At 37.0% G+C, this 8,515-nt stretch overlaps 1 protein-coding gene across 24 annotated transcripts in view; it reads left to right on the top strand.

Moving 5' to 3' along the window:
* Nucleotides 1–8,515, top strand: part of PTPRD (protein tyrosine phosphatase receptor type D) — a 457,704-nt gene that overhangs the window by 221,699 nt on the left and 227,490 nt on the right. The gene's annotated exons all lie outside the window — the stretch shown is intronic.

The following is an 8,515-nucleotide window of genomic DNA, read 5'->3' as shown; positions in this document are numbered from 1 at the left end:
GTCTCTGCGTGGTGTGTGTGTGTGTGTGTGTGTGTGTGTGTGTGTGTGTAAAATGTTAAATTAGTCAAATAAGATGTTCTTATTAAATCCTGTAATGGAGGTGAATCTATTTAGAGATTTCCTTTACTCTACAGCCAGTTAATGGGACTATTACAACTAGCCTTTGGAAAGGTGTTTCTTGACTTATATACTCTTCCCCATAGAGTTGTTGACCATGTGTCCAGAAGGTTGAAAGAATAATCCCAAAGTCTGTCTGACACTTCATATTTACCTTGTTAAACCCTTTTACCTAAAAAAAAAATTAAAAAATTAAAAATTAAAATTAAAAAAAAAACTTACTAGCTTCTTAACACTAGTCCCTAAGATAAGGAATATGTAATAATCCTTCCCTGAATAAATTTTCCCATCGATATATGGAGAGTAGCTGGTTTTAGTGTTTTTAGTTATCTATGACAAAGCTTTGCCAGTCCATATATTTAGAAATATTTTATAAATTTATTTTGGATAATAAATCATCTGATAATGATTCTTTTTAAGAGCCTGAAATCTTTTTCAAAGGGAGAGTTGATGGCTTTTATGAGCTTTGAAGAGATTACTTAGCAGAGATACCAACTTCTGAATTTACTTGCATTTCTAGAAAATCCCTATTTTGCATTATTTTCTCAGAATATTTTCTTATTTGTAGCTTATCACTAAAGCTCTTGTTATATCAAGACTTAGAGTCACAGTAGATCTTGTTCTATTTAGATCTATTGTTGGAGCTTGGGATAAGAGTGAGTACATTTATGCTAATATTATCTTAGATGCCAAGCCCTAGTACCAGCTAGGGCTAGGCACATTTAATGCATTATCTCATTCAATCCTTCTGTCAATGAGCTGGGTACTATTATTACTCCCAATGAATCTAATTATCCTTCAGATACAATTAAATCACGAGATTCTTTCTCAGGATTACCTCATACACAGTGGCTGGCCCACTGTAGCACAAAGGAGGCCTTCCATAAACATTTATGAATAATGATGCCCTCTGTTGACTATCCAGTAGATTTTTAGAGTAAAACTTTAAATGTTCCTTTTCTTTTAAAATATGATAATACAACTTTTGTAAGTATCTTATTTCATAAGTATCTTATTTGATCACCTTAAGACCAACATAGATCTATATTTTCCAAGAGAATTTGTATATTTCTTAGCTATAAACCCCACTCAGAGGCTAGGTAGGTAACATGGTGGTTAAGGCAGCTGGTTCCCACGTGGTCCTAGACCTGGTTCAAATTCTGTACCCGGTGGCTTGGAAAACATTCTAGGAGTGTGTACTTGCCTGCCCTAAATCCCGAGAGGAGAAGGGATTTCGGTTTGGTAATCCCCCTAGCAGTTTCTCTCTCTCTCTCTCCCTCTCCCTGTCTTCAGCAAGCACATGTGCCCTATACTACATTTAAACAGAAAAAAAAAAATGTAGACCCACTGAAGTTATGCTACTTAGAATAGTATTCTTTCTCTAACAGGTAATGAAGCCTTTCAATAGATATATAAAGGTTTTTGACTTTAAGAAAATATTTGGAGAGAACCAGCAGATGGTTTAATGGTTAGATAGCTGGACTCCCACATAGTTGACTGTAGTTCAAGGCCCAGACTCGTGGCTTGAAACTCACAGTGTGTGTGTGTATCCAAGACCCCAAGAAGAGAATGGAGGTGAAGGGATGGCAGTGTGGCCATTCCCCCGATGGGTGATTTCTTGCTTTCTATCTCTCTGTCTGGCGAATGCACAGGCCCAATAGCAAAAAATCTCTAAAAGGAAAAAAAAAATAATAAAAAATATTCTGGGACTGGCATGTGGCATGGTGGTTAAGGGCACTGGACTCCCACATGGTTGACTATGGTTTGAATACCGGACCTAGCAGCTTTCTTTCTCACTTTCCTTCTCTCTCTCACTCTTTCTCTGGTCAAATTAAAATAAATAAAGATAAATAAAATAATTCTTTCAAAAAATGAAACAAAATAGTCTATATAGTCTTCTGTAACATTTTCCTTGTTTTTCTGTTAAAAACTCCCAGTTCTCCCACCTTTCAAAGTAGAAAACATGACTTTTTCTCTCCATGAAATTTTATCATAAATGCCTGAAGCCTTAAAGATACTCAGGCACCTAGAAACCTTTGCTCCCATCAGGGAAGAAAAGACCCATGGTATTTGCCACAACAGACAATGAACAATTCACTCTTCTCTTTGTCATTAGTTTAAACACCAAGAATTCACTTAGTTTAGAGAAGAGATAGCATTGAAATATTGATACATAGTCTGGTTTGTGTGTGTGTGTGTGTGTGTGTGTGTGTGTGTGTGTTTGTGTTTCCTGTTTCACTGTGTTCCCACAGGAGGCTTTGTCTTGCAGTTTATAGTTTTGACTTGTATGAACTCACAACTAATATATGAGGGAAGACCTCCTGTAAAAGGAGGAAAGCAGGGTCTCAGTGATATGCCTCTGGTGCAACAACTACAGGAAATTAAGGAAGAACTACATCTCAACCAGAGAATGTCATTTGCTGACTAGATAAAAGTAAAGATTGTTAAGATAAACAGTCATTAGCAACCATTTTTGTAAGCCTACCGGTCCAGTACTACTTAAGACAGTTCTTTTAAAAAGAGAAAGAAAGGAGTTTATAAGATTGTTTTCTCCTCTTAGTAAACTGATACTCAAATTGAGACAGCCAGATGTAGAGCTAAAACACAGAGAATGGCTCAGTGTTTGAATGAATGGGATAACTTCAGTCCAGTAGGTTCAGAGAAGTCTCGTGAATCTGAAAATACATTTCAAGGCATCCTCATGTATCTAATTCCTAGTGTCTGTTGAACACTGGAAAAGTTACCAGTGAAATAGCACATCATTCTTGTTTTTCTTTGGTTTATGAGTGTTCACATTTACATGTTGACCATAAGAGGTTTCTAAAGAACCTCTCTGACCTGTTTGACACTCAGGAAAGCGATACCAGGGAATGGATTCTCCAAGGAAAAAGTTGTTTATCTCTTCCTGTTGATTCTGCTTTATTGTACTACCATTTACACCAGGACCTCTGTATTGTCAATGATATTTACATAATGTACACTTGCCAAATCTTTTAATAGCACATTTAAGCATTTCCCTGATAAAATTGACATGAGTTTTCTTCATAAATATAGTTGGTGAATTTTAGGAGCATAGCAAAGAGCTCCTCAGTGGAAGTGTCTTTAATCATTTGTGACTAGAGTCAAAGGATTTAGTCTGGCTGAATTCACACAATAGCGCTAGCACGATTAGGCTAGGAGCACTTGGGGCCACCTTGGAAGGGGACTGTGGCTATTTAGCAAGTAGTGTAGAGTTTCTTGGCTGCTTTTCAAGTATGAAAGTTGTGATGTTTATGGAATTGGAGCGAAAATAAAAGCATCATTAAAATTGTTAATGGATGAACAAGGAAAGCCGGTTAACTGAACAAAGTATGCAGAAGCTGTCACTTGATCATTCACAGATATCCAAGGCATGATTCCCTACGAACCTGTGTAAGACTATTTTAATATTAAATTCCTTTAAAGTTCTGGATGGGTTTTACACTAAGTTCTACAGCAGTGGGAAGTTAACTCTGGAAAATGCTGACATTCACTTTTTTTCTTTCCTTAATGGAACTGGAAGCTTCATTTCAGCATATTTCATTAAGACCCCAAACAGATTCAAAGAATGTGCTATATTTCCAGGTCTATTATAGCTGCCATTCCAAACAAAATATGTATGACTCTACGATTCACTAAGCACAAGTATGTAGTAATCTGCCCTTTAATGGCCTCTCAAAATGACAGTCCAAATGGCTTTGTGAAGGTCAAGTCTGATTTAAATTGTTGATGAATTAGTAGCTAATTCTGCATGATTGAATATTAATATGGAGCAGTGATAAGTAAGGCACTTTAAAGCTTAATGAGCACATTAATGAATAGGACAAAATGTTTTTCTTTTCACCTCATGTGAAAGTTTAAAGCTACTAACATATTGACAATTTGTTAATTTTGATAGCTGCTTTTTCCTCTGAAGGTTTACGTGGTTAAGGTATTATAGGTATTGATTTGACTCCCATGTTCCAGGTACCACACATGTGATGAGCTGTCAAAACTGATGTCATCACATGTCCAAAGCAGTTTTATAGTATATCACTAATAAATACAGAGGGCGAAAAAAAAAAAAAAAGCAATTAACATCTTCTAAACTACACCCACTGAGATAAGCATTGCAATTAGAAATTTCATTATTTCTACAGTTCGTTTTATGTTGAATACTTAGTTTTATTGCCAAATACCTGACAGTCAAATTGGAAACAAGCCACAACTGTCAACATGTAACAGCCCTGCCTATTTGAATCTGTTACATTGTGATGTTTCTCATGAAAATTTAATGAAGAAAGTGTATTCAAAGAGGTTCTGTGCAAAGGGGGGATGGATAGAATTTAATTACCCTTATTAAAAATAAGAAAGGACCGCTCTTTACATTCTCTATCCGATTAGTATGCAAGAAAGATTATCTTTGTTGTGCACTTGTGTATATGAAAAGGGGGCTCTGGAGTGTTCTTTATGAGACAAGAAGGAAAAGAAAGGTCATGCAAATGCATTAGACTGCTTTCTGAGGGTACAAGTCAATTTTGTCAGCTATCCCCAAGGTGAGGACTTCATTTTTTATAAATGGTTATTAAATCTAGATTTCTTTGGTAAGAGCCTTTAGTAAGTGGCTCAACAATCTTAAGCCTTTGACACTTGCCACTGATCAGCTCTGCATGATGTTTTAGTTCTTCAGAGAGATGAAGTTTTTGACAAAAAAAAAAAAAAGTAATGACTACTATAGCAATATTTATGCATGTGTGTGTAACTAGTAGTTAAACACAGTGGGAGAGACACGGTGCCCTGGAAAATACAGAAACCACTTAGGAATCCCGAGGTAAAGTTTTTTGTTGCTGTAAGTTGGTAGCTTTATAATGGAAAATAACAATAAAATCTTAAGTTTTTTTTTTTTTCCAAAATGTCATTTCTGGATGACAAACACAGCATAGTTGACTTTGAAGCACTCGAACTAAATTATTTTTATCCTTTGAAGCATTTTGTGTAGGTAGCTGCCAAGTGAGATGTTTAATAACATAATGTGTGTGGTACAGCAGCTATTGATCTTTCTGTTCGTTTTTTTTTTTTTTTTCCAAACATTAGAGCTACACTACAGATGTAAATATATTGGCAAAACCTTAAAGACATAAATAACAGCCTGATGAAATTGAAGTAGAACAGATAATTAAAATTAACACAGCCCAGTTTGCAAGGTACTCCACATCCTATTTGGAATACAACTTTCCCTTGGAGCCTTGAAAAATCATTTTAAAATTTCATTCTTGGGACCAGCAGATAGCATAATGGATACATCACTGGACTCCCATGTATTCCACCATGGTTTGAGTCCCAGATATGGTGGCTTAAAACACACACCAGACACTTGGGGGCCAAGATCCAGAGAAGAGATTGTAGAAGGCATTTCACTGGAGTCATCTCTCCTGGGCGGTAATTTCTTGCTTTCTGTCTCTCTGGCAAGCATATGTACCTTACAGCAAAAATCTCTCTTAAAAAAAAAAAAAAAATCATTCTTAATCACCCTTCCTGACACATGCCCGTTGTAGACCTTTACTTGACCGATGATATATAGGTGCTCACGTATTCCTCATTGAAGTTAACTATTTTTATCTATTTATCTATCTGTCTATCTATTTATTTATATTCTCTAGTCCTAGCTACCTGGCCGGCAGAAAAACATGCTCTAGTGAATTTGGAGTCTGGGTGTAAAATCCAATTTACCACAATCTCTTTCGGTCTTTTGCAGACTGTTAAAGGTATATACCCTCTATCCTGCCCATTATGAAAGCAGATTCTATACTTTTTCCTTATTAGCTTGTCACTTTTAGCTTAAAATTACCCAAACATGTTGCTCACTGAGGTTTATCTTTCTTGGGAGCTTTATTATGTGGTAGTCTCTTGTCATTTTTTTTCACTATTCACATTCAGACTCTTTTTTCATTCTTAGCTATCTCTCTGATCACCTCTCTTTCTGAATTCTGTATAGGAGGACATTTGTTTTCTGTGACTGCTGGAATGTAGTCACACTTTGGCTTGGAAACTACTGGAGTGTATTTTAAAATCTGGATCCAGACTGACATGATGGCAAGGGGCTTGAATACAAATGGGATATAGAGGAACTCATGTGTAGTAGAATTCACTGATGATAATTAATACATGCAAAACAGTGGATTTAAGAACCTACTGCTTAGGTAGCTCTGAGAAGGAATAAATATGCTTGACAGAGTTTGGAAACGTTTACCAGAAACAGGGATCTTGGCTCAGTGGCTTCATAGGGGCACAGAGTATTTAGTAGACATGATTTTTCTAGGGAAAAGTTGAGAATTCCACTACAGGATAGAGAAGTTTCCTTTGGGAGAGATCCATGAGAGACTAAACAAAAGGGGTCTGATTTAAAGGTTGAGTTCACTGGCCAGGTTTAGGAGATTGGGGTCATAGAGAGGAGACAGTGAAGAACAGATAGTGTTGACTGACAACACATCAGAAGCATCTAAATGGAGCTTCTTCCCTAGAAATCCTAACTTAACCTCAATAAAGAGTCACAGGGTCAACTATGGATTCATGGGCCATTCCAGAGTTTGTAGGAGGTACCCAAGGAGAAGTTAGATGCCACATCTGATGCCTTTTAATGTATTACTCAAAGTGTTGATGTTTTTGAGTCATTTAGAATTGGTGACTTGGGGCCCAGCAGATGGTGTGGTGATTTAGGGTGCTGGACTCCCGCATGGCTGACTGTAGTTCGAGTTCGGACCTGGGCTTGCTTTCTCTCTTTCCTTATCTTTCTCTCTCTCTTTTTCACCTATCTCACCCTGTCCCTCTCTGGTCAAATTTATATAAATAAAATTTTTTGTTTTTGTTTTTGGAGAGGTTTTTGCTGTAGAGCACCTGTGCTTGCCAGAGAGACAGAGAGACAGAAAGCGAGAAATCACCTCCCAGGGGGGATGGCCACGCCACAATGCCTTCTTCTCCTGGGATCTTGGGCACGCACGCAATGTGCCCAGCGTGAGTTTAAGCCACCGGGTCCAGAACTCGAACCACAGTTGACTACATGGGAATCCAGCGACATAGCCATTAGGCTAACTGCTGGTCCCAATAAAATAATTCTTAAAAGAAAAAAAAAAAAAAAAAAGAATTGGTGACTAATGAAAATTGGTCCACGGTCATAAGGAAATGCTGGTTAAATTAACACTAGACCCAATGGATGTCAAATATTTCATAATGATTTTTGAATAAAATGACAAGTTCTAATTTGGATAATTATCATTTTTCCAACTGAAATTCCTTTGATGCTTGGACAAAATATACCTTCCTAATCCTGACTACCAGAACTACCACTGTAGGTTATTGATATGGGGCATGATCAGGGGATTTTAAATGGACTTTAATTTCAAAATACGAGATTTATATTGTTTGGATGTGAATGGGGAGAAGTGAATTTTAGATGTGGGGGACTCAAACTTTAAGAATTTTAACTGTTTAATTATTTAAAATGGTGCAGGCCTCTGGGGTAGAGGAAATTATTCTGTTACCCTAAGGAACACATGCTTTTATATCAGTAATTGGGATTCCTTTTATTCTTTTGTAAAGTACTCTAAAACAATTTTCTGACTAATTGAAATACTCTAAAAGAAATTTATTTGGTTTGAACATGCTTGTGTAAAAAAAAAAAATGGTTGGACACTCTGTAATGGTGTTTTGATCACCAGTGGTCTCTGCATATCCGTGGTAGTCCCATAAGATTATACCACATCGCCTGGGTGTGTAGTAGGCTATACAACCTGCAACTGTATACACTCTATGATGTTTGCACATAGGCAAAAATCACCTAACATTGTGCTCTTCAGATTATATCCCTGCCATTAAATGATGCAGGATTGTATATAGTTTTACTTCAAAATTAAAGGAAAAACACCAGCTTCAAATATGAACTGCTTAACCTGGCTCCCAGCTAACCTACATGTGTGCTCCCATGCATTCTTCATTCTAACAACAGTGGTGATTGATCCATGCTTTCCCTCAGTGAGAACATTTGGGACTCAGTGCTATACTTGTGACATACCCATATTTATAAAAATCCCTGTTTTCTTTTTGTAACTTGGCCAACTCAACTCATTCCTAAAGGCCCATTTCAAATCGGCTTTCTCTTGATACTCAGTGACCTCTCAGGTGTAAATATTATAATTGCTTCTCCTCCTGTGCTCTTACAGAATTTGATACATCCCCTTAATTATAGTCTTTATCACCCCTGTCTGAGCTCCACATGAGTGTGTTGGTCTCCTCCTTAGACTTTTCATTCTTCTGGTCAGAAACAACATTGTGACTGTATGCTAAGCTGATACTGCAATGATGCCTGGTTTGTGTTAGGGTCTCAACACTGAATAAGGTATAGGGA

Source organism: Tupaia chinensis, unplaced genomic scaffold (genome assembly GCF_000334495.1).
Source record: "Tupaia chinensis unplaced genomic scaffold, TupChi_1.0 Scaffold000298_1, whole genome shotgun sequence".
NCBI lineage: Eukaryota > Metazoa > Chordata > Mammalia > Scandentia > Tupaiidae > Tupaia > Tupaia belangeri.
The sequence above is the reverse complement of the archived record's forward strand: the minus strand, read 5'-3'. Positions and strand labels throughout refer to the sequence as shown.